At 43.5% G+C, this 27,244-nt stretch overlaps 1 protein-coding gene across 3 annotated transcripts in view; it reads left to right on the forward strand.

Moving 5' to 3' along the window:
• The window catches only part of NTM (neurotrimin), a 962,773-nt gene that overhangs the window by 258,001 nt on the left and 677,528 nt on the right, over positions 1 to 27,244 (forward strand). The window contains exon 2 of one of the 3 annotated variants that reach the window (XM_073903995.1): positions 25,315 to 25,366. The exons of the other annotated variants lie outside the window; for them this stretch is intronic. The gene's annotated coding sequence lies outside the window, so the exon portion shown is untranslated. The remainder of the gene's footprint in view (positions 1 to 25,314; positions 25,367 to 27,244) is intronic. 3 annotated transcript variants of the gene reach the window in all.

Genomic DNA, 27,244 nt, shown 5'->3' on the forward strand with positions numbered 1-27,244 from the left:
AGGCTCCATGCTCAGCGGGGTGTCTGCTGAAGATTCTTTTGCTCCCTCCCCCTGTGACCCTCCCCCTACTTGTGCGCTTGTGCTCTCTCTCTTTCTAAAATAAGTAAGTAAGTAAGTAAATAGAACTTGAGCAGGCAGAGGGGCAGGGAGGAGGGACAAGCAGACTCCCCACTGAGTGCAGAACCTGAGGTGGGGCTCAATCCCGGCACCCTAAGATCATGACCCGAGCCAAAATCAAGAGTCTTGATGCTCAATCAACTGAGCCATCCAGGCGCCCCGAAATAAAAAAAATAAATTAAATCTTTAAAAAAAAAAAGTGTAACTGACGCCAGAGGAAGGAAAATGTGATGAAGGAGCCAAACTGAACCAGAATCCTCGTCTCTTGGCAAAGACCCTCTTTTACACCGTGCCACCTCTACAAATATTATCCCCTTGCAGAGCGCCAATTGAGTCTTCTCTTTCCAGGTACCATCAGGAGTGTTTTTCATAATAAGGATTTCAACCTCGGAAAGGAGTGCAAGTTCTAACGAGTTAGTGTTTGGGCAAAAGAAAATATAACCTCCACAGGGGAGAAGAATCCCATATTCCCATATTCCCAACAGACAGCTGTTGCTCTAAATACCCCGAAGCCCAGACATCCATGGCAGTAGCCGTGTTTGCCAAGGAAATGGGAGCTATTCCAGGCCATGAAACTGTAATTCGGCTCCCCGGTGACTTGCAAAGCTTGGAGAAGTCTCCGGCCAGGTGAGGGAATTGACAAAACTTCAGGAAAAACCCGATGCGGGGACAGGAAGAAAAGGGGAAAATCTCTCACCCTCAACACACCTGAAATCAGCAGGACATTACAAGAAACACATCTAACTTACTCACGGGTGCTCCTCATGTGGCCCTGTCCACATCTAAGCCACAGCTCAGGGAACCTTGGTGTCACTGGCCATACATAAAGAAGCATTGTTTAGAGCTTGGCCACACAAGAGCAGTGTGGACAGGGACAAGTTACTTATAGCATCTCTAAATCTGTTCTTTGACTTGCAAAATGTGGGGAATAATAGTTATTAATGGTTCACAGAGAGTATTTTAATGTAATAATGTGTTTGGCACAGGGTTTGGCGTGCAATAGATGCTCAATAAACATGGTTGTTACCAAGAATATTTTAAGCATTTGTGGGCCCTTTGCCCAAGCACACAGTTATTTGAAAAGCTTTTAGGTAGAACTGTGTGTGTGTGTGTGTGTGTGTGTGTGTGTGTGTGTGTGTGTGTGTGTGTGTGTGTTAGAACTAACCGCTCATCAGCTGTATTTGGGGCATGTCTGGTAGACAAGAGTCAGACACCCAAATGATTTTCACATCTCTCATCCTCATGCTCAATACCAATTATCCTGCTTTCTAAGGAAATTCCTGCCTCTGTCAGAATCTCATGTGTCAGGAGGGTTGCTGGTCCATGAAGACCAAGGGCTACCTGAGTTGAAGACTGGGGAATGGCCTTTCTCCTCACTGGAGACATACAAATAAAAGAGTAGGCTGAAGTATTGTCGGAGTTTGTAAAAATCAAAAGACAACCCTGAGGAACTGCTGTGCCCTTGGTGCAGAGGCAAGTGTCCAGCCGGAATGCCGAAGTGGGTACCTAACCACCGGGGATATAAGACAAAAGCAAGCAAAATAAAGGAGAAGAACACAGGTCCTGCAAAGAGGCAGCTGGTGGACTCATTTTGGGAGGGCATCTTGTGCATGGCGTGTGGTGACAGAGCGCCCAACCTGTCGCTCAGCTCTCTGCTAGGCTCCTGGGTCGGGAGAAGAGAGATCATGAGCTGTGCCCTTGTGAAGTTTGTTACTGGGAGTTTGGGGAATTTTTCTCTCTTTCCTTTAAATGAAGATGACAGAGGTCTTCCCAGGGACTTAATAACAGATTCAATGAAGAGTAAAAACCGTGTGGCTGCAAATACATTTAAGGTTTTTTTTTTCTTTTTAGCTTTACAACCCATACAGAATGCCTAAGCCATTTCCTACAAGGCTCTTTTGGTCTGATCATTTCTAATTATGCTGGAGTGGAGCCATGTTTCCACCTAAGCCCCTGGAAGCTCTCTCCTTCCCTACCCTCCACCATCCAGGTGTGCATGGCTGTCCAGCCCCTGAAATGGCCTAAAGCATGGACAAGGTTTGCGTCCTAACCTAAGGGACACCCCCTTTCTGAGCAGAGTTCTGAAAACAAGCAGCTCTATGGTGAGGGAATGTGCTGACACAGATATCCATACATTGAATAATTGGCTGGCTGGGGAGAACAGGACACTCTATTGCCTCTTGCTCACACTTATCTACTTAAAATTGCTTCTACTGATGGAAGCCCCAGGAAGAAAGAAGCTCACTTACAAGAAACACCCTGGAGGATGCATGGATACATGCACACGATTTTGAAATGGGAGTATTTACATTTGGTCGGTTTGGCTGAGCAGAGGATAGAACCTCATTTGTTTTCCATTAGACCCGCAATCTGTGCACAAGAATAAAGGATCCAAATTTGTATTTTGCTAAAGGAGGTGTGTCAGTTAGGACTAGGTCTAGCTGCAAGTCCTAGAAACCTGAAAAATTATGGCGTATATAATATAGAAATCCATTTTGCATGTATAAAATTCTAAAGATAGGCAGCCCAAGCCTGGCTCGGTGGTTCTGTAGTCACCTAGGACTAGTGCTCCTCCCCACAATCCAGAGTGTGATGCTTGGCCTCATGGTCATCAGAGGTCCAACCATCACATAATAATACACCTTCCAAACAGAACAAAGGGAAGAGGAAAGGTCAAAGAGCATGAACCAACTATGTTTGAGGACAATTCTTGCAAGCTTCCACCCAAGCTTCTTGCTGGCTAGAACATAACCACATGGCTACATCCAACTGCAAAGGAAGTCAGGCCACATGTTCCACTAAATTCTAGAGATTTTCATGACAGTAATAATATTGGATATTGGGATAGGAAATTAGCAATCTCTACTTTGGATCAGGAGAAATCTATTACATTTATTATCCAAAAATCAGATTTTCTTCCCCAAAGGAGAAGCTTCTCAAAATATTTTTTTTTCTCTCTTCCAAACCTCAACTTAATCTCTTGTGATTCATCTTAACTACAAAGATTTGGGTGAGCCCATTTAAATTGAATCTAGGGGAAAGTCTTGGAAGTTTTCAGGTTTGCTTGACCCTTCTAAGTTCTTGGTGTTACCTTTTTCCATACTTCGCTTGAGTTGAATACAAATCTTTGTGTGGTAAGTGTGTGCCAATCCTGATGATTAGTTTCTCAAATTATTCTCTCATTCCTTAGCTTTCATCCTCCCTGCATAGACCAAATAGCCTAGTCACGGAAATGAGATCTATAGTCAGAGAATAAGTTAAGAGTGGAGGACTCTTAATATATGATCCAATCAAGATCCAGTAGACAACTTCAGAAACCTACGTTTTTTCTTTTTTATATCCCCCCGGGTTAGATCATGATATTCACCTTCTGCGTTGGGATCTCTTGAAGGTTAATTAGTGATCTGTATTTCAGGTTGAGCCTTTTATTGAATATTTTTTTCTCCTTATCTCTGGCACATTATATGAAATTTTAACTAGGGTTTGTTAGGGATTTATAATTTTTCTCCTCTGAAAAGCTAATATTTAATGGTATCTTTGTGATATTATTCTTCAAAGCAAGGGAACCAGTTTGGATGAAAAACACTGAAGGTAAAACCATGCTTTCCGAAACCAAAGCTTCCCCAGTTTATGGTCGTATATGTTCCACAATGGGCAGCCCGCTTCTCAATATTCTCTAGTAAACTCTGTTCTATTGGTCAGGGTGACATCAAATAGTTGAGGAAGTACAGCATAGTGGTAAGTAACTCAGGAATGCATTTGGAAACATATGGATTTTAGTAGGACCCTGCACCCTACTAACAATTTGCTTAGCCTTTCTGATTTGTAGATCTGTCACCGGTTAAGTGATCATAATAACACATAGTGTGGGGCACTGTGAAATGTTAATGAGATAGTGTGTAAAGCATGCTTAGCTTACTAACTGTTCAATAAAAAGTGTGGTTGTGTGTGTAATAAATGAACTTACTGCCTAAAGTCCCCAGATGGAGGAAACCACCCAAACCACAGAAAGGACACAAACTGATGAAATTTTCAATCAGCCTAACTTCTCAATTTCAGTCTGTTTCCTGCCTGTGTTACTGTTAGATATTTTCAAAGCCAAGATGGATTTTTAAATCACAATATATATTGTTCTCTAGAAGTTCCCTCTAATGTGTGTAAAAGAGATTAAAACCTTTAAGAGATTGGAGTATTTTTTTAAACTACATGTTTTCACTCTAGACAGTAGCAGTTGACTCACAGCTAAAAAGGATGTGGAAATAAGCACTGTAATACTATCACTTTCCCCCTAATTAAGTCATTATTTCCCATTGTCATTCACTTTTGTTACTGCAATTTTCATCGTTTGGTCCTAATTATAAATTTAAATGCATTAAAGTTCCACAACCCAAGAATCTTTTACCTTTCCTCCATTTTGATTGGTTCATGTATTTTTACATGTTTGCGGATGTCAGCTTCCTGCCTTTAAAAAGCAACCCAACTGCCGTAATATTTTGAGGTTACATTTTACTTCCCTCAGATTTTGGCAGACACCATCGTCATGTCATCTGGCATTGACTGTTACCTTGCAGAAGTCTGAGATCAGCTTGTGTTTACTTATTTAATTTTTGTCTAGTGACTCTTTTTTCCTCCTAGATGCCAGAGAATTCTTACTATGTCCTCCATGTTCTATCATGTGAGGAGGACAGGTTTCAGCAGGGATCATTTTGAAACAATGTTTCCAGGAACACAGAGGGCTCCTGTGATCCGCAGATTCAGTTATTCCTCAGTTTCAGGGCCAAACTCCTGTCTTGCGTACTTGAATATTTTCTCAGTGTATTCGTTAGGGGTTTTGGTCCAGAAAGTCCACTTTTTCTTATGCTCGATTCCCTCCATACTCTTTATGTTCTCTTTATTTTCTTTAATCACTTTGTCTTTCTTCCTCAGCATTTGCTGAGAGTATCTCAAGTCTTTCTTTTATGCCACTAACTGAATTGGCCAACGTGTCCCCTCTTTTGTCACGGACTCCTGATTGATTAGTCCTAGAACGATCCCCAGTTTGGGCCTTAGAACCATAGTCCTACGTTTTCATCTCAGTCTATTGTTTTCCAATCTTTTCTCTAATTCTTATTTTATTTTGCATTCAGGCTCTTGTCACATCCTGATATGGGACAAAGCATTCATAGAGAATATGAGGAAAGTGTTTCTTCCAAACAGGATTTTTCATTGACGTGCAAGCAAAGTTCCTTTCCTTATTCTAATTTGTCCTTTTTCCTTTTTTCTGTGATATGTTTGCAGTCTTGCCTTCGCATTTCCTTTCATCTTGCTTATTCTTGGGCAGCTTTGTTCAGACCATCTATTTGTTCTGATACTCTCTTCTCACTGTACCCAAAACCTGTTCTGAGAACCAGAGGTTTGGTATTTTATTCCACTTTTACCATAGCCTGAGGGCCCAACAAGGGGGAGAGGTCAATTGAGTCTGTTTGAAGTATTTCTTAATAACTGGGCTCTGATTTATCCTCTTATATTTTGTTAGATGTACATTTCCGAGGGGGCTTATCCTGAACTTCAGAGTAGTTCTCTTTGCAACTCCGAAGACTTCGCTTCGGTCAGCAGGAAGCCAATCCTCTCTGAGAGGTTATTCGGTTTCCTCTTCACCTATTTTACCAATTTCTTCTGTCCCAGGGACTTCAAACAGAACTTAATATAGGATGCATTGTATTGAAAGCGAGGTCCAATGTAAGTGTTCATTGTGGCTTGATTCAATCCATGAAACTCAAACTTTTCCATATATCTGTTAAGATAGCCTCATCTTCCAAACTTAAAAGAGTTCAAGTGTGCAGCATATGCCTGTCAGTGTTTCTACGCAAGGTTCTGTTCTGTCCCCCCTACTCCCACCCCACCCCCAACACACACAGCTGCCATGCCATTGATAAGAGCAAACAGCTGGACATAAAACCTAATGAATCTACTTCTATAATGGAGAGCAATTTCAGAATCTTGAAGGGAGGGTTTCTGTTTCTCATGGTATGTTATGTCCAGCCAAATGTACATTAGGAGTAGAAAGAGAAAGTGAGGTGGCCCAAAGTCATGAATCTCCAAAGCCCACCTCTGTCTCTTCAAGGCTGTGTTGAACCAAAACGCCCTTGTGAGCTGTTTTGAGTTGCAGAACTGTTTGCAAATGAGCTTGGAGCACACTGGGTAAACAGGGATGGTTGGTAAATTCTATTTCACTTCACCAGTGAGCTGAAAAAGCATTGGATAATATGTTATGAGTTGTAGATCTGTTTGATTGCATTGTTGCAAAGTGGGAATTGTTTTGCAACATAGATTCTTAATCACTGAGGCATCTATGATTGAATGCGTCGAAAATTGGCTGAAATTGAAAGTTAACTATACTGCAGACGGCTTATTCTGGTGTATAATTGAAAATAAATTCTAATAACTCTTCTCGAAAGAGCTGCTCAGAGGAAATTTCAAGCCCCCCGAAAAAAAATTGCTTTCTCAAAGAGACTCTTCCTCTGCATAATGGAGTAATGAAAACAAAGCCTAACCTATTTTTCTGTGATTTGAATGCACTGACCAAAAAAAAAAAAAAAAAGAAAAAGTTGATACTGAACACTTGTAAACTTATTTTGTAATATGCTTCCTAAGCCTTTATGCTGGAGAGATCTTATCACTTCTCTCTGAAGTCACTTTAGGATCATTTTACACAGAGACAGGGGAAAAAAAAAGGCATGAGCTTTTGTAATCAAATGGCCTTAAGTTTGAATCTCTGCTCTGGCTTCACCAACTTAGCCACACTGGCAATTAATTTTTTTTTTTTTCTGAGTTTCAGTTTCTATCTCTGTAAAAAGAGTTTAATAATATTTAATTTTCCTTGCTTTGCATAGTTATAGTAACATGAGAAATAAACTATATGGACAGTATCTTGTACATTGTTGGCACTCAACACACTAGAAATTATATATGGATATGTGTATATATACATAAAGCCTACATAGTCATTCATAGATTCCTACGTTCATATTTTACTCAAATATTTGCCCAATTCTGCACAACCACGGGCAGGGAACATGTAGGAGAATCAGGAGAAAATGCCTAGCCCCACCCAGGAAGAGAAGCTTAACGTTCTGGTCCTGGATTCAGAAAGACTAGAGCTGTAATCCTGACCTGGATATTAGCCGTTCTAAACCTCATTGTTTCCATCTGTGAGATTGAAGTAATAGCTTTATATATTTTATTAGGTTGTGGTAAATAAAATAATGCAGAGTATCTGTCCTACATAAGTTTTCTTCAATGTGCACTTGTCAGAGCAACTACATTCTACATTGCCCCAGAGCCCAGTGGACAAAAAATGAGTTTCAGAATCACACAGACCTGGGTTCTCCCCGACTCCCCTTCCATGGGCTGTGTAACCTGGAGTGAGTTATTGTCCATCTTCTGTGAGGCCCTATTCTCCTACATCAGATGGAGATGCCAACACCTCCCAGTGTAATGACTAGGCTTTACTGAGATCCCATGCATGGTAGGCACAACCCATACTAGTTGTCTCTGGAACTCCGCTCCAATTGTTGTTGGCCTCATTTCGTGCAGAGTGAGACTTTGACATTGCTTTCTCCATAGTCTCAGGAGTGGCTAGGTAGTTATCACTGAGGTCAGGTGAGAACCCAGATTGCCCATGAAAGCTGGCAACTTTCATCTCCAAAGAAACAGTCCCCTACTCACCTCTTGGCCTCTGAGTGAAACATCTTTGTCTTTGTCCATGGTGACAGATGCTAGCATGGATGTCCAAGCCACCCTCTGTCTTCTCCTGGTTTGCCCCGACAGTGATGCTCTCATTCCCTTCTAAAATGAAGTCCAGGGAGGCCTGGCTGGCTCTGTCAGTACAGCATGTGACTCTTGATTTGTAAGTTCAAGCCCCACGTTGGATGTAGAGATTACTTAAAAATTAAAACAAAAACAAAAGCAAAGCAAACAAACAAAACCCAAAGTCCAGGGAAGATGCTACTCCTGAAGCTGTGTTTGTTGGTTTGTTTGTTGTTGTTGTTTTGTTTTTGTGGGGTTTTTTTGTTTTGTTTTGTTTTTTCATGGAAGGCTTGAGTCACTTTCTATGGAAAAAAATTGCATTAAATTTTAAAAAGCCAAATAGCAGGAGGAAAGACACTCCAACTGCTCGGGCAGTAATATCAAAGGATAATATGTGCAGGTTACATATGCTTTCAGCCTTCTGCAGTCAGCTATACTGCGTCTCCTCCCCTGATTCCCAAACTGGATGCACCAGCCCCACCTCTATTCTCATGTCCCGTCCAGTTGGCCCATTGTCCGGGCCATGCTGTTTAGGTTGTCCCTGCTCTTGCCAGGCCAGCAGCGTCACCTACTACTCATCCTGTGTCTCCTGTTGGAGAAGAAAGCCTGGCCCCAAATCAAGGCTGTTGAGCTGCAAACAGATAACTGGCTTCTTTCGACTTGAATTAAGGGCGAATCTTACCTGCCCCTAATCTTATTCTCTGCTCACCTCTGCCACCACCTAACCTCTCTCCAGTTCTTGTGCCCAAGCCAAAAGAACACTGTCCTTAGGTAGCCACTTTGCATGAAAATTTACCTCCTAGAAGCCAAGCCAGCCTGGTGGTACGCAAGAGAATGTATCTTGCAGAGATGTTATAAGGCTGAGCCAAAAACTAAAGTTCTTGAAACAAATATGCTCTCAAAAATGGTAGAATTTTCTATTTGTTTCCTAGACTTTGATTCTAGTCCCTTCTTATAGCTCAGCTTCTCTGTGGACTGATCACCAACAAGTACCAGTCCCCCTCAATGGTCCCATGTCCTAAACAGCTACATCCTACCGGGTCACACTGGCTGCACTGGGCATGGCATTGCCTCCATAGTTTGACCCTATTAACTGAGGAGATCCTCCGATTTTGACAAGCACTTGTTCTCATGCACTGTAAACTCTTCTGGGAGGAAGAGTATAGATGAATCAGTTCATGGAAATTACCAATTACAGAAAAGTTGTGCCCCTATTAATAAGGTTAGGAATGTTATCATCATAGGAGAATCAGATGGGAGTCTATTGAATTTAAAACACTTAGGAAAACTTTATTCAAAAGTGGGCTTAGAAAGATATGAGGGCATGTGATGTAATGAGCACTGGGTATTATATAAAACTGATGAATCACTGAACTCTCTCTGAAACTAATAATACATTATATGTTAATTAATTGAATTTAAATAAAATAAAATTTAAAAAAGATAGAATAATGACATATTTAATGATACGTAAATCAGATAAAGAAGGCATTACTCTAGAATTGCTCTGGCTGAAAGGGATAGGCTGGCTTCAAGTTCTGTCTGTTGTGATCCCACTTGTATCTCCTTTTCAGAGACTTGAAGGCCATACTATGTGTATGAGGAACTCTAGATCCTAGTTCTAGGTTCTTCCACTACATAGCTGGGGGATCTTGAACACTCTCTTTGGTAGTAGTTTTATTATCTCTAGAATGGAAAAAAATATATAATTCTCCCTGCACGCCATTTGAAAACATTTTTTTAAATTAAAATTTAGAAAATTTAACAACAGCAATAACTCAGCCTCATGAAGCACTTACAGGCACTCTTCTGAAAACTTTCACATGAATTAACTCAATCTTTGCAAGAACATTAAAAGGCTGCTTCCTATTTTTTTTTAAGATTTTATTTATTTAGGGCGCCTGGGTGGCTCAGTTGGTTAAGCGACTGCCTTCAGCTCAGGTCATGATCCTGGAGTCCTGGGATCGGGTTCCGCATCGGGCTCCCTGCTCGGCGGGGAGTCTGCTTCTCCCTCTGACCCTCCTCCCTCTCATGCTCTCTCTCTCTCATTCTCTCTCTCATATAAATAGGTGGAATCTTAAAAAACAAAGATTTTATTTATTTATTCATGAGAGACAGAGACAGAGAGAGAGAGAGAGAGAGAGGAAGAGGCAGAGGGAGAAGCAGGCTCCCTGCTTCTAGATGCGGGACTAGATCCCAGGACCCCGGGATCATGACCCAAGTGGAAGACAGACGCCCAACCAACTGACCACCCAGGTGCCCCAAGGCTGCTTAATATTGTTATGCTTTTTTGACAAATGAGACACTGAAGCACAGAGAGGCTGAGTGATTTGCCCAAGGTCACACTACTGATGAGTGGCAAAGCTGGGGTTTAAAACTAGGCCATCGAAGCCCATGCTCGCCCTCCTATCTCATACTGTTTCCCTAACCAATTTAGGAAGTTGAGAGTCACAAGAGTACATGTAGAAGTGTTCTAGAATGTTAAGATATTTGTTAGCATGGAGATAATTGCAATCATACCATTTGGAATGCAAAGTAATACTGATTTTTTTTTTCTTTCCTTCTTTCCCAATTTGGGGCATTTCCTAAGAGGTTGATGACTGTACCTTCTTTTCTTTGCTGATAGCATTTATTTTCCAGAGAAAATCACTACTTATCAAATAGAATTTGGTAATAAAAGTGGAAAGGCTGCTTTCAATAAAGAAATCTTAGAAGTCTAAAAAAGGAACGTGTGCTTTCACCTTTTGCCTCAACCACAGACATCCTACCTAGTAGTTCAGATACCTAGACCTAGTCACAAGACCTAACTACTTTACTGTTAAGCCAAGAAGTGGAAGAATCTCTTTTCACAAATGTTGCCCCTCCCCCACCACGCAGGGACCTACTCTACCACTCTCCCCGGAGAGGTTGACAGACAGCTCTTCAATAGGGGGAGGGGTGGCCGAATTCCCCTTCCGGTTATAGTGAGCCAGGGAATGATGGGAGCATCCATCCCAGGAGAGGCTGAAAGCAGAGAAGCTCCAATTCTGAGGATGTCTCTTTGTTTCTTGTTTATTTCTTGCTGGGTCTGCAACCTCCTTGCAGTTGGGAAGAATAGAGACTTCAAAGGGCTTCCTTACACCTGAAAAGACTACGAAACCACATGGAAAGAGACAGGACTTCCTCATGCTGGAAGGATAAACATACATAACTTATTATCATGACGGGAGACAAAGACTAAAAACAAAAATGGGCTCAAGAAAGTTTTAGATCCATATATCTTGAAGCAGATTATTAACAGAGAATGTGCAGCATTTGGCTCAACCTGGTCCTTTGAAGGTAAAGCTCAGAGAGGATAATCACCCTTCCCAATAGAGGCTCCCCCACAGGCTCTCATAAGCCATATTTGGGTGTTATCTGAACTATGGGGTTGACCTAATTTGCCATTTCTTGTCTTGTTAAAAGAGTCTGACTCTACCCCACTGCTTGGAAAAAAGCTTGAAATGTGAATCCAGAGGCCAGACTGAAGGACCTCACACTCCACAGGTGACTTCAATTAAGTGCAGTGACTCCTAAACCTGGGGCTTGGCCAAGCTCGATCTGAAAATTAGTCGTGAAGGTTTCTCATGCCTGTAGATGCCCTTGCCCACCCTCTCCAAAACTACTACACCAGGATCTACCAAGAGGGATCTAGAGATCAGTATTGTTTCAAATCTTCACAGGTGATTTGGATGCCCAGTTGAGGTTGAGAATGACTGTCACATGGTTTCTCCTCATTGGGGACCGAAGGCCGCTAGTGCCTACCCTGTTTTTTACCTGCCAAGATATAGTACTAAATGAGTTCCTTGCTTGTTTCCAGACATTAAAATCAGCACTGCATGCTAGCTGTTAGTATGTATACAAAAGGAATGATAGGAATGGCATTGCCCAAGAGACCAGAAATTGGTCTACACAAGAAAACATGTACTCTTAGGAGGTGTCTCTCTGTGCTTATTTGCCACTCGAGGACAATTAATGGATGTCCACACTGTAACTACTTGCTAATTTCTCTGGTCAGACTTACATTCTGTACCCAGATTGACATTATGGTGATGATGATGATGATGATGATGATGATGATGATTTCCCAATTCACAAGACTGAGTAGTGAAATAATAGGCATGTCTTTGAAGGGGTATCAGGAGTCCACCCCTGTGACCCTGGACAAGTCACTACCCTGAATGAGTTTTATGGGTTTTTTAACTTATAAGAAGAAGGGAGTTAGACTAGCTTGGTGGTTTTCAAAAGGCATTTCACAGCAGAATCCTTTTTAAACAAAACAGATATAAAGTGTCTCTGGCTGCAGCCAGGGGTGAGGTGTGGAAGCAGAGCTGCAGGACTGTGAGGACTCTCTGAGACCACCATGAGCCCTCTGGTCTGTGAGCTCAGAAGGAGCGAGGAGATCGGAATCTTATCGACTAAGGCCAGTCTGGGTGCCTTGAACTGTCAGCCTGTTTACCTTTTCCAATGCCAACCCCTCTTTTTTGGGGAGAGAAGAGGAGAGATGGGAGTCAGTGGTGGCTGTGAGTAGTACCCTAACTGGTAATTTACTACAATAGATGATCTCTGGGTTTTCTTAAAGCTCCATATTCTGGATTTTAAGACTTTGCTCCTAGTATATCTTAAAATCGAGTAGGGAACAAAAAGAGATGCCCATCTTAATTCTGGTGATTTTTATAACACGACCATTGCCAGGCACAAAGTGCAGCCACTTTGGAACAACTGATCAGGCTGAATGGACAGTGATGAGCATACCAAATGGAGACTGGGAAATGGGAAGGGTTGGGAAGAGCACTCCAGATTGAAGGCCCATCAGGAGTCAACATATTAGAAAGTTAAAGCAGTTGGGATTTGAGTCAGTCCTCCACTCTAGAAACTGAAGAGAGAGCCAGATAGTTGCTTGTCAAAAGAATAACAATTTGGGAAAGTGCAAAAGCTGACTTTGAAACAGATGAAACAATATAAAACTCCAATAAACTCAGGTATCACTCTGGAATTAATGGAGGACAAATTGGATTTGCTGTTAACTTAAATACCCATCTGCTCACATCCCTGGAGCCCATAAATTTGTGGGGCTAATTAGTTGTTGCCATCCTGAGAGCAGCAGGGGGCTAACCACATTCCCTGGAGTTTTGTTACACACAAGCCCATTTCCCTGCCTCTTCAGACACCCGAGTTGGAGGGATAGGGAGTGGATTGGATATGGCCTGTCCTGGCGTGGTCCAAAGAGTTTGGATGAGATAGTGATGGGTGTCCATGTTCTCATCTTGATCTTCCTGAAAGATGGTATTGAGAAATCTCCGAGCCTATTTACATTTTCTCCACTATTATGTGTTTTTGTCACCACGTCTACAACAACAACGCTTTTTCTCATCTATCCAATTACCATCCCGTCCCTTCCCTCAGTCCCCCTCTGCTGCCTGACTTGACTTCTCTAAAAGCGATTCTGTCTGTACCAGAAACGTGAAGCCTTAATATAGGCTCTTCAGCATAATCGCTTCTTAATTAAGTCAGGCTATGGCTCGGTTTCCCAGAATCGTTTCCAGAGGGCTTAATTTTACTTCTGCTCAAAATTAATATTTTACATTTTGCTCTTAAAAGAAACAAAAAAATAAAAAAGACTGAAAAGGAACTTGAGAAGAGCAGAATGAGAAAAGGGTCCAGGGAAAAAGAGAGATCATATTTCAGCTCCCATTACAGAACCTTCAAGCCTCTATTGCTGTTTTCGGCAAGTAACACTCAATCTGTGACATTCACTTTAGCAAAACAAAGCATGGATCAAGGTAATTAAATGGCACAGCTCAGAGCGAATTAAGGGATGATTCTATCAACAGGAGACACCTGCTGATCTGACACTTTCCATGTGCCTGGTCTGTCCTGGCTGTACCTGCCCAGGGCTATGGGGAGCCAGCACAGGGTACCTGGGTGCCCTGTAAGCGGGCACCGTCTGAGATCTGTGTGCTTGTTACAAAGGCAGAAGACCCAAGAGATGAATGATATTAGTGCCGTTGTATCTTCTTCTTCAAGAGCTGGCCTGGGCGCTCCTGGAGGGCTCTCACTAATGACTGTGGTGCACAGGAACTTGGGGGCACATTCACCCTGAGACCGCAGGGAGCACGCTTTTCCATAAGAAGGTGCTGGACTGCTGGCCCAACCCAACAACGCCATCTGTTATCCACTCAGCCATTCACGGACTCCCTACTATATTCCAGACTGTGTCCAGCTGCTGGAGCTCCAATGATAACAAAACATAGACATGGGCGCTGCCTTCATCAAGCCTGCACATCTGTGGGCCACAGAACATGGGTCAGGCTGAGAGTTCACGTGTATAAACTCACTCGGAGCGTGTGCAGGAGAACAGCATAATGGAGACCTGGGGATGCTCAGAGGGTATATCCTAGAGGTATAATGCTGCCTCAAATGGGTCTGGCTTGGATTTTTTTTCAGTATGATCATAATCACACACAGAAATTCTGTACTTCTTCTATTATTCTGCACTTCTTTTCATTAAGACTATCTCCGTAGAATCTCCCAGGAGGTTACATAGTGGTTGGGGTTGGGGGAATTGATCCAAAGGCTGATGAGCTAGAAATGTGGTACTACGACCCTGGCCCAATGTGTAAGAGGCCAAGTGCAAGCTCCCTGAGAAATTTCTTCCTGTTATCCTCAATCTTTCCTCCTCTCTGCTTCCCAGCTAAGAGTTGTGCTGTCTGGGGTAGGGGGGTGGGAAGGAGGGGCCCACGGAAGTCAAAGATGCTCTGAGGGACCAGATAGACTGAGTTCTTAACCATTGATCTAACCACATAGAATATGCAAATCTATGGGAACATATGCGATAATATCTGGCCATGGGATTTATGTGATCACCTGAAATCCCGGTTCTGGTAGGACATGATAGGATGTTGGGAAATTTCATCCTAGGGCCTATGATTGATGCTGTGCCAGGGTGTTTCATTTGCCTGACTGATTATTAGCCAGATGGGCCCTTCATCCCGCTCTACAAAGTACCAGCAGGAAGGGCTTTCTACTAGCTTGCTCTTGCTGAGGGACTACCCAAATTCATTACTTGCTACAAAAGTTTATTGTACAAATACTACATAAGATAATTGGGCAGTACACTCCTTTCATACATGGATTTTCATCAGAAGAAAAGTCTATTTCTTTTAGGAATGGGTTTATTATAAGGGGGTTAGTTTATAGGATTTCTCAATTTCTTTTTGTAAATATTTTATCAGCATGATAGATTTGTCTTAAAAAGATCGAAAGGTACATTTTCCTTTGGCCATTTGGCATAAGAAGAGAAATGGTTTTTGTCCTCTGAAAAAGAACTTAGGATGGCAATAAACCCATATATGTTTGGGTGCTTCATAATGGGAACTGGGACTCCCTCATTTATCCCAGCTTGTGCATTGTTATCAGATGTTGCTTCTGCAGCACACAGGCTTGAAACATTGCCAAACCTGGACTCTGCCAAGCCTCAGCAGGCTCAGATCTGGGGGGTCTCTGTGTTCTGATTCATACAGAAAGTATGGAGTGAGCCCTTCCTTTAAGTGCTTCATTTGTAGTTAGCACACTTCACCATAATCATGAAGTAGATACTATCATTAGTCATTTAATAGTTAGAAAAATTGAGGTACAGGGAAGTGAAGTGACCGCCCACGATGATAAGTGGTGAGGTCTAGTTTCAATGACAAGGCCATGTGCTTGGGAACCCTATATCACGCTGATGCTTCTGTAGGTCCTCGCTCTGGAGAGGCACCTCCGTTCTCCTCTCCAATGTGTTTACTATCCTCAGCCTTTCTACAAAGCACAAAGTCATGCTGAGTCAGAGCCCAGTGGCTGGAGAGAGGTAAAGGCAAAAGGCATTCTGGGGCAGGTGTGAAAGAGCATTTCATTTCAATGTAACGTTCACATTCAGACCTTACGTGCCAGATGGGAAAGGCAATCTATACTACACCAAACTCTGCACAGTCTTTTCTTTACGGCCAAGCCATGTCTTACTCTTTTTACAATCTCACCCAGTTTTAACACTCCTCTCAACCATGGAGCCCTCTTCCAAAGATTGGTTTTGGCATTCTTTTAGTTCTTATGCATTCAGGTCTACATAGATGGTTTTATAGGTGTTCACATATAAACCACATAGATGGTTTACATATATCTTCTTTCCTCCATTGTATCAGAGCTCCCTTTGGCCCTTGGGAAGGGTCAAATATTGTCTTTGACAATATTCACATATATCTTCTTTCCTCCATTGTATTCACATATATCTTCTTTCCTCCATTGTATCAGAGCTCCCTTTGGCCCTTGGGAAGGGTCAAATATTGTCTTTCATACCATTCTTCCACTAGTTCTTGGATAGGCCTGGAGATACTGGGTTACACGGAGCACCCAGAACGGGTAGAAGTTAATGTGGGGGACCAGATCATGACCCCAACACCATTCTACACCATCAGAAATATCCGTGATGCTCAGTCTTTGCAAACAGAAATAGAAAGCTTAGATTCTAACTATTAAGAGTATGAGACCCTGAGACCAACCTTAACTATAAAAATGCACATATGGAGGCACATGCGCAGGAGGCTAAAAAGAGTGTACTTGCACGGTCGGCCACACAGAGAAGTGGACAAGAGGGGAAGTACATTTTATGAATAGGTTTCAAGGGGAGGCACACAATTGATTATCTAAGGCAGGGGTCAGCAAATTATGGCCCCTGGGCCAAATCTGGCCAAGTTACCTTTTTTTTTTTTTTTACAATAAAGTGTTATGAAACCATGCCCATGCTTTTGCACATGATCTAGGGCTGCTACCTTACTGCAAGAGCAGGGTCAAGTAGTAAGGCACAGACAGCGTGACCCAAAAACCTAAATATTTACAGCATAGCCCTGTTCTCTACTTCTATTTTTGAAGCATACAATCTTCTAAACTTCACATGGAAAAATCTCTGTAAGTCCAACGCCCTCCCTGCCCCCGTATTTAACCCATTTTCTTTCCCTGTCATGTAAATGAATTTGAAAAGAGCTCAGAACTTTAATTTCCGCAAGTCAGGCATTTCTTCAGAACATTCAGTGCCATGGTCTAATTAGATGCAGATTTTACATGAGGTTCCAGATTTTTTTTATTGTACTTTACCTTTTCAGAGTACATTTTAGCATAAATGGTAAGGAAATTATTTGTGCATTGTCTCACACTTTGAATCTCTTTGCCAGATCCTGCAATTTGGCCAGGAATTTCTGGGGTAGGTGTGATAATCATCAGACTGTTCTTGACACCTCCAACCAGAAATGTATAGTGGGAAATTGAAAAGAAATGAACTCTAGAGGGGATTTCAATCTCAGCTTTTTCGACTTTTGGAGTTTTGTTTCAATTTTAACCTACTATTCCCAGTATGACATATTTCCTGGTTTTTAGTATTGATTTTTATATTATGGAAGAAATACAAGGATGTGCTCACTGTTTCTGGGTCATGTTCACACCATAATGTGTTTACTAAGGAGTGTGTAAAGCCCTCAGTCCAGAATTATATGGAGACAGAAAATGTGGAAGGGGACATGGAACCAGTAGGCTGCCCTGCAGGGCTCCCTGACCTGAGGCTGTACATAAAGAGGTTAGCCTTCACACCCAAGCAGGACCACTGAAAACTCTGGGTTAATTTATCTGAAATCTCACACATTTATCAGTGGGATTATATCTCCCACCAACCTTCCTTAACAAAAGGTCAAGTGGATCACGGAGAAGTGTCCAGAAATAGCAAAGCAAGTCCTTGAGACTCAGAGGCATTTGATCCAGGGAAAATCTGAGCCCTGAGCAAAGAAAAAAATTCACAACTTTCTTCAAACTCGAGAGTTATCACCGGTAAGAATGTTCTTAAGTGCATGGAGAGATGTCAATAGCTATGGAATTGTGCTAGGCATGAACAGTGCATCTATAAGCTTTGAGAATAACATCACAGAGGGCAACCACCACATTGTGGGCTACGATGCAGAATTTTATAGGAAACGGGCCCTTAGAGGACCCCTTAGTTTCCCAGATAAGAAAGGGCAAGCTATGAAAAACAAATTGAGGGGTAAGCAATCTGACATCCAACAAGCTTCCCAGTCTGCAGGTTTATTTTTTTTTATACATGATCTCATTTGATCCTTGCCACATGTCTGAAATTCTATAAATCATGTCCATGGAATAAATGAGAAAATTAAGCCTTAGCAGATTTAAACATTTGCCCAAAGTTTATATAGTTGTTATTGACGGAACCGGATAGAAATTTACATCTGATTCTTCACTACACCACACAAGGTTGGAATACTATTGTCCCCAGCTCTTTCAGGAACAAAGCTGAGAGAAAAAGTTGACCTTTGTGTAACTTATAGGTCGGGGCATTTTTTTTCTAACCTTCTACAAATGATGATTTTGATATTTATTTCAGGTAATTTCCTCCAGGCATATATTGGATCCTAAGCGAAGTACAGCTTAGGACCTAATTTCTTTTTGTAACATATTCTCACAGCTACCCCATCACTTTGTAATACTAAGATAGTTTAACGATCGTACTAGGAAAAGAGAGGGGGCAAAAGCATGGGGGGGGGATGGTGGGGTGGGCCATTCCCACATTCTTCTCTCATTATACTTCATTACATGGCGTGAGGATGTAGAACCTGAGATTCATTGCATATTTCTCTTGGATTCACAAACTGCTTTTTGTGGCACATCCAGAAAGAGGAACTAGAAGAAGAAGAATCACTCTGAGTTGTGTGAATTCAAATGGAAGCCAAAAGAAGCTGACAAATATTGAAGCATGAGCCAGAGACAAAAGTGGGCCCGAGACGTCTGCCGATGTTGTGTCTAGGGTTGTTCATTTCATCCTGTCACGCGGTAGGTGCGTGGTGACAGGTTGTTGTGCTGACAACCACAAGTGTTCCGTTAAGCACTGCCACTTGCTCTATAACACCGTTGTGGAAGAGGGAAAGATGTCTTTGTCTAAATTTGAGTAATAATCATGGTGATTATAACGCCATGCGTGGCACCAGTTCATGGTAAACAGGGAATTTCCTTCGATCAAGGAAATCAAAAAGGCATTGCTTTGATAACCATAGGCGAGTACAGGGCTTGCAGAAACAGAACGCAGTAGCTGCTTATGTGTGTGGGGGAGGGAGAGTGACACTAGTTATTGATGGGATTAGAAGTGGTTTGAGCATTCCCAAGGCCCTTTCAGTATCTGGAGAGAGCTCCATAATTCATAATCCTGAAATGCATAGGCTGATAATTGCCTTAATCACTGGAGAAACATGGCTGAAACGAACTGAAATAAGCCATAAAACTCATTACAAGGTAACAAGATTCTATCTATTCTCCAAGGTCACGTTAGTGTTCCGAAAGGTCAAGAGTTAATCACCTCCTTCAGTGGAAGCACGTAGATAAGAAACTGGTGTTCGTGTGTGTGTGTGTGTGTGTGTGTGTGTGTGTGTGTGTGTGTGGTTTACATCTTCCCAAATTCCAAGGCAATAGAGATGGCCAGGTAGGTGAAAGGAAAGTGGATGACAATTTATGAATAATCCACGCTGTTGTGCTTTCCTTTTTTTGACTTTTGGAGTATTAATGTCCAGGATATCAATGATTGTGAAATGAGTTTGTTTTGCAAATTTAGCATTCCCCAAACTGACCCCCTCCCATATGATTCAAGTAGGCTGTCTACAGGTCAACAGGTACAGGGCTATGGCTTGAGATTCTGAACAAACTTCTTTCCCACTGGCCTGATCAGGTGAACCTTATATAGTTATACAGGAAGGAATCTTGGGCATCGTTCCCCTCTGACCTCCTCGCTCTTTCCGATGAGAGAAACAAGGCCCAGGCAGGTGCAATGCTAGCCAAGTCCCTCGGGTCATTCACAGAGGATGGAACCATGAGGTAGTCCAGGGTACTATTTCACTAAAAGATAGGTTCTCAGGGAGGGAAAGGCAGAAGCTAAAGACTGCAAATGTCGGGAAGATGGAATCTCTGCCTTCCCCAAGGATGCTAAGAACAACGCTGTCTTGAATTGGAGCATCACGTCCTCCTGCAGGGAAGGTGATTATTGGTTAACCTGGCCCTGGGGCTCTTGCTGCTTCTGCATTTTTGTCCTCATTCAATGAAGGTGACCCACCTCCTCTTCCCTCCAAGCCCTCACCTCCAACTCTGTTCCTCCCTCTCCTCTGTAGCTGCCAAGACGCCGATCTTGCATTATAAGGTTCCTGTTTTCTCAGTAAAGACTGGAAAATAACAAACATAACAAAACCCCCCACAGAATGTTTATAAGGAAAAGTGAGAGTTTGTGCCTGGTTCATAGAAAGTTCTCAATAAAGTCATCATCATTGTCCTTACCACCATCACCGGTTTAAGCAGGGCCGAGGGATGAAAGGAGACAAAGGACTGCCTAGTTCTCATCACTGCTATGCTCCCCATTAAAAGAAACGAGCTATAAATGCAGCAGAGAGAAAAATCTAAGTTTTAAAAAATAAAATTACAGTTAAATTGTTATTTAATTCCAAGGAGACATCTAAAAATCCCTCTACCTCCCTTATGGGATGATAAAAGAGTCACTGTTTGGGGACATAAGGTGATTCCAGTGCCAGCTCTGAATGTTTTCAGGCATTTAGGTATCATTAATCATCAAAAATTACATACAAATTTAAATCTACTGATCTGGACTCCCAGCTTTTTGTTTGTTTCTTGTTTTTTTTGTATATGTGGCTTTTAACTCATAGATGAAAAAAACCAAGAGTGCTGTCATTTTTTAGTTAACAGAACAAGAAACTAGTTTCTGGCTCCTGCAATTGCCAACTTCTCTTGAAAGTACTTTCTTGAAGATTGCTTTGTGGAAAAAAGAAAAAGAAAAAAAAAAAAGATTGCTTTGTGAAAACAATTTAAATTAAGCTCCCAGAATATGCATTTATTGAAGATTTACTTTGATAGATTCTGTGTACTTGGTTACTACAGAATTAATCCTCAGTAAATATGTCTTTGATAATCAGTTGATTTTCATTTAACACGCAGTAACCACCATATAAACTCTAGTCAAGTATATCTTTTCCAGAAAAAAATAAAAAGTTAAGTAAATACTAGCCAGTGATTAAATTAGCTACTTGTTACCTTCTGCAGCCCAATCAATTAGATAGATTCAATAGTAAATTTTTAAGTGGAATTCCCTGAATGGCAAGAATAAATTTTATTCACTGACATCGGTAGGATTCTCGGGTCTACATTCAGCTCAGGGCTAGTAAGTTTACACGTTTGCTTCCTGGGGATAAATGAAGAAAGCATAAAAGCCAAAATGAAATCCACTAGGAAGGGAATGCTGAGGTCAGCTCATCAGCTCTGCTGTTCCATGGAACTCTGTGAGCAGGTCGCTGCAGGTCCCAGACTGCTAGAGGTGGTCTCCAGCCATGCTGCCCTCTATCCAGGAAGCTGACACCTTCTAGCAGAACCCTCAGAAAATGGGCATGGAAATTGGGGTCTGCACCCAAGTTCTAGATCTAGGAGTTAACAACTTGTGACCTAGGGCAAATGATGACCTACTGAACACCAGTTTCCTCTTTTATAAAATGGGAGTGTAAAAGAATATTGTCCTCAGAAGGCTTCATGTGAGTATCAACTGCGATGCTAATGTATATGAGAAGATCATTTACACTGTTCGGCCCGTGAATAGATACACTATTCTTGTGATGTTTTCCCAGTGAGCAAGGGCTTGGGATAATATAGTCTGATGAGGCTTTGTTGGCAACCAAATGCATTTTGGGGGAAGTTGGTATCCAGATAATACTCAGATTTCCAATAGCTGCAAAACAGAACCACATAAGATCTTGGGCATGGGGCCCAGACCCAAGTCCACACAGCTGATGGCTCACCTTCCCAAGAGCTCAACCCACCCCCGTTTTAATCCTTTGGAAAGATTGCTCCTAGGCAGTGTTGCCAAATGGACAGCAGTTCAAGTTGGAGCAAGATGGCAGCTGACTTACCTTAATTGTAGAAAGAGCCAGAGTAGGTCCTGGGTTGAGCAGAGGTCCACCCTTTACTTCCCTTACTTCCTTAGGCGTTCCATAGAGTCAGAATTCTGGGGCTAGAAACTCTGGGGTGTGGTTCACTGCAGCATGCCCCCCACCCCCCTTGGCTGCTCAGGCTCCCTTTGGCCCTGAAGGGAAGAGGAAGGGATATACACATATTCTTATCAATAAACAAGCCAACAAGGAAGGTGCTGCACACCATGTGTTCGCTCCTCCCTGTATCAGGGTGGGAATCTTAGCGGGAAGAGGGGCTCCAGACCCCCAGAATCGAAAGGGAGCCTGAGAACATGTGGCACCTGCTGACAGACACTCCGCCTTCAGAAAGCCACTTGGAATGCAAGCTGTGCATTGCCTTCATCTTTTACTGCTCTGCCAGACTGTTTACTGGAGCAACCTTATTACCAATCTCCTAAAAATCCCCATAAAATCCATAGATCATGGGCTATAGCATCAGTACAGCACCAGCCTGCATGATGAGCCACTACAATTACTAGCCAGGGGCTGGAGGAAGCCAGCCACGGTCACCGGGTCCCCCACCCACGTATAGCATGTGGACCACAGAACCAGCTCCAGAAAGAAGAAAGAGCTCTCGGCAGTCTCTCCTTTAAGTTTCCCCTTTCTTATGGATCTTTTTCTGAGGGGGTTCTTTTTCTTTCCCTCTTTGTTCTTTCAGTTTCAGATATATTCCTCCACCCACTGTCTCTCTTAGCCTCTAGAAACAGATGTGGGACTTGAGAAAGACAACTTCATAGTTATCGGCTCTCACTGGGGGACCGGCAGCAGCCGGTGGGCCATGGGGAGGGCGAGGCTCAGGCCTGGCTTGCTGCAGCTGTGGGAGAAATCTCTGATGAATTTCAAACCTGCCTCTGCTTTGGACGTGATCAACAGTCACAGCGGGGCTTCTGTGTTTGACTATATGAACAAGCTCAGAGGGAGGGAGAGAACGCAGCCCTTCCCCTCCGCTCTTTCCCTCCCCTGCCGCAGTGTAGCGGACTGGAGGGCCAGGGCAAACGTGCCTGCCCTGAACCGAGCAATCCTGCAGAAGGTTGGACAGCAGGTGCCGGGCCCTCAACACGCAGCCCCGCCGTGGCTGCCCCCAGTCCTCATCGGCAGCAAGTGCGGGATACTGAGCAAGATGTAGGGTGGGGCCTGCCCTTGGCTCCTCCCAGAAAGTCTGGGGCGGAGAGCTTGAGACACTCACATGTGTGGGGTCCTGGAGCAGCTTCCAGTAGAACACAGGCAGGGAGTGCACCCAAGAAGCCCCCTCACTGGGATCTGCCTCCCCTGCCTCTTTCTAGGCTCTTCAGAAGAGTGGCTTATGGGATGCATGGGTGATAAATGTTGCTGGAAGGAGGCTGTAAATTACAAAAGTCCATGCAATCAGTCAATCAATCATTCAATGTGTAAACAAACAAATAAAAAAATAAACCCTGTCTCAGGTTATTAGAGCCTCCAGCCTTATCAGAAAAGTGGCTGCACTGCTCACAGAGGTGTTTGTTAAATATTAACTAAGCATATAAAGCCTCACGCTCTGCCAGAAAACTATGTGACAGCCTCTTGGCTTTCCTGCCTATAAAATGGGTTGTTTATTCACTGATTAACTCAACAAACATATAACACGCGTCTCCCTATGCACACAACTGTCCTAGCTGATGGTACAATAAGGTAACCTCGTTCCTGTCCTCAGGAAGCTCCTTGTTGGATCTCAGGATTCTTTTTTAGAGGTATAAAGTCAATCCTCTGGCAGTAGCAGGGGTGGGAGAAGGGAACACTGGCCTCTTTTTCTCTTGGCTGTGGAAGGTTTTCACAGAAAGCTTTCCTTCTAGACAGAGCTCTAGGTAGACAAGGAAAAGCCAAGTGGACCTCCCTGCTCAATGGCAGGGTCAGCGCCCTTTTATCTGCCCTGGGTCAGCCTAGTAGGAGGAGAGGGGACCTCAGAGCCCCCCAAACTGCCATTGTAATAGGAAATAACTCCTACAGGCCCTTTTTCTTTCTGAGAACTTTAGAGACCATCCATTGCAGTGCTTCTCAAAGTCTAGTCCCCTACCAGCAGCAACAACATCACCCACAATTCCGCAGAAATGCAGATTCCCAGACCTACTCAGTCAGAAATGGGAGGCGCTCAACCTCCTGCACTCCCAACAGCTGTCCGGGGTCGCGGGGTCTCCAGTGGGGCTGCATGTTGGAATCACTTGGTTGGTTTTTAAAAACACTGATGCCTGGGTCCACTCCCAGGGATCCTGATTTCATTGGATGGGATGAAGTTTGGGGACCAGGATTTGAAAATCCGTTCAGGTGATTCTAAGTTTCAGTCAAAGTGGAGAACTGGTGGAGGAGGCTGAAAGTTCTGCTGTTGAGAAGAGGGGCCCTCAGATCCTTACCCTACGCCAGAACTTTGGCTGTTATGCTTTTTGTTTTCTAGAATTTCTTAGCAATTTCCAGACATTTGCACAGTCATTAAAGAAAAGATGGCTAATCAGTAGCATCTAAGCTGGCACCTCTCACCTTCCTTTCTGGAGCTATCTCACAGATAAGTAGGCAATGTGCAGCGAGGCGAGGTCAGAAGCTGCTCCTGGGGCTGACATTGCTCCCCGCCCCCCTCGCTTCCCCACAATCCCTACCTAGGAGTGGTGGAGAACGAAGGGCGGGGCTGGCTGGGAAGAAAATTGAGATTTCCTAGATGTTTAGCACATGATGGTGTCTGATTGTGAAAATCGATAAATATACTCACTGGAAAGAAAAGAAGACTCTCCCCAGCCAAGCTCCGTGTGAAGCCAGGAGGGGAAAGGAAAAGTATTACTCAGAGGACTGCTGGTCTCCAGTGGAAACCTCAGAGCAGCCTTAAACCGGTTTCTTTCAGACATTCTGGGACCAGATTCATTGTCCATCTTGGCATCTGCCCCATCCCACCGTTGGACATGTTGCCTAGCTCCTGGGAAGACCTCCTCCCCAATCCTAGGGAAGAATTAGAGGGCACATGATGGAGAGCCAGAGACTGTCCATTAGCGCCCCCTGCATTCATCAGATTCCAGCTGACATTTCCCTGGGCCACTTCTTACCCACGAACAGAGTATTAGTAGTAGACTTCTCTCTCTGGAGTTTGGAGAAGATGTGGGTAGGAACGGGAAGAGGCTTCTGCCCTTCAGCAGTGTTCTGCCTTAGAGAAGAAGAGAACACGGAAAAAGGTCTGGAAGGTTCCACCCACCTCGCATCCATTTGGAACGCTGGCTGGAGAAGAGGTTTTAAATCCATCCGACTGCCTTTTAGAACACTTACCTAAACATACTGTACCTCTAGATGCTCCTACATAATTTTTCTACTTAAGAGACTCAAAAGCAATCCTCATTTCTTTTCCTTCTAGAAATATAGCATGGAGCGTGGTGTGTACCTCTGAATCAAGAGAATAACTGCAGGTCTGTAGCGTCACCCCCCCAGAGGCATGGGTAGAGCTGGGAGATGACACAGGCCACATGGGGCACGTTGCAGAGGTGCTACTAAAGGTCACAGAGCACAGAGGTGGCATCAGGGCTCCAGTGGGTGGATTTCCAGATTCCGAGTTTGCACAGAGGAGGACTGTGGGTGTAAGGGGGGGTCAGGAGGAACACTGCTGAGCCCTGGACCAGAGCACTTGCCTTTGCATCCTGTCTCTTTCCTTGAAGGCCCAGAAGCCATCGGAGGGAGGGTTTGAGAAAAGGTAGTCCTTGGCTCAAGACCAGAGCCAGTGTAGAGCCCTTTGAGTGAGTAAGCAACTGTCAGTTTAAACTTTCTTTTGGGGGCCCTGGCTGGCTCAGTTGGTACAGCATGTGACTCTTGATCTCAGGGCTATGGGTTCAAGCCCCGCTTTGGGCACAGAGTTATATATATATAACTATATATATATAACTATATATATATATATATATATATATATATATTCTTCTCCAAGAAGATGACCCACTTCCATGGAACATACTTCAACTACATTTGGAATGTGTACATTTTGAATTTGCCGAGTCCTTTGTGCTCCATGTCGGGGGTCCTTTCTTAACTCTCAAAGGCTTAGGAGTGTCCCTGGCTGAGGGACTGAAGGGGTTACCTGGCTTGTCCTTCATACTAACTGTCATAGTCAGGAGTAGCGATCTGGAGAAGGAGAACCTTCAGTTGAAACCATGTTGCACAGTTAGGCTGTCGCTATTTGTGGTTTTACAATGGCCCTATAAAGAGCAGCCAAAAAAAAATCCCTGGAATGGATCAGGGGCTTGTCGTGCCTTGAGTGGGGACTGAATGTCCAGTCAGCCCCAACCGCAGTGTCTGGGATCTCAGCTCTTTAACAAGGCCAGCTTCTGAGCCCTGCCTCCGATTTCAGGACAGCGTTGGGAATTCCATGGCAGAAAAACTCTGCAGTGCACACAGGGAGGGACCGACCATCTTGTCTTTGCCTCGGAAGGATGGGGGACAGATGGTGGTCAGCAGAGTTTTAGCGCAGCATTGCAGCAAGGGCAGCTCAAAAGGGCCAGTCTCTTCTTTGAAGTTTTCCCGGATAGTCTCCATCGAATTCCAGGGTATATTTTTTTCTTTTATATTCTTCTCAGCACCCAAACGAAAGACACAGGTGTCCTGTCCTCTCAGAGCACCCTATGCCTGCCCTGTCGTGTCAGCGGTGATGCTGCTTTAGGATTCAGAGTCTCCTGTCTGTTTTCCCCCTAGACTATAAAAGGCAGGATCGTATCTTTCATCTCTGTAGCCCCAGCGTTTTGACAGTATCTGGTGTACAGAGATGCACAATTCCTTATCTGCAATTCCAAATTCAAAAAGGTCTGAACGTCTAAAGTTTGCTATAACTCATTTGCAGTAAAATCTGGGCTAGGTATTGTCAAATTTGCAAAGTCAAAACGTGGCAGAATACAAACAACAGATCTCTCATAAATGGCAGAATGGAAGAGGTGCTAGAAGCCACCACAAGCAGCAAGCTGTGGGCACAGAGGGGAGCCGGCAGATGGCCTCAGAGGACACAGCATTGAAGTTGGGCTTAAATGTTAGATATGGGGGCATCTGGTGACTCAATCGGTTAAACTTGGCTCAGGTCATGGTCTCAGGGTCGTGAGATCAAGCCCCGGGTTGGGCTCTGTGCTGAGCGTGGAGCCTGCTTAAGATTCTCTCTCCCTCTCTCCTTCTCCTCTGCCCCTCCTCCCCATCCCTGCTCTCTCTCTCTCTCTCTCTTTAAAAAAAAAAAAATGTTAGATATGATTCCCAAAGATGAGGGTGTGGGATAGGTAGACACACGGTGCACATGGGATGGCATTCATGCCTTT

Source organism: Callorhinus ursinus, unplaced genomic scaffold, assembly GCF_003265705.2.
Source record: "Callorhinus ursinus isolate GAN/ISIS: 27379988/994484 unplaced genomic scaffold, GSC_fseal_2.0 scaffold19, whole genome shotgun sequence".
NCBI classification, from domain to species: domain Eukaryota; kingdom Metazoa; phylum Chordata; class Mammalia; order Carnivora; family Otariidae; genus Callorhinus; species Callorhinus ursinus.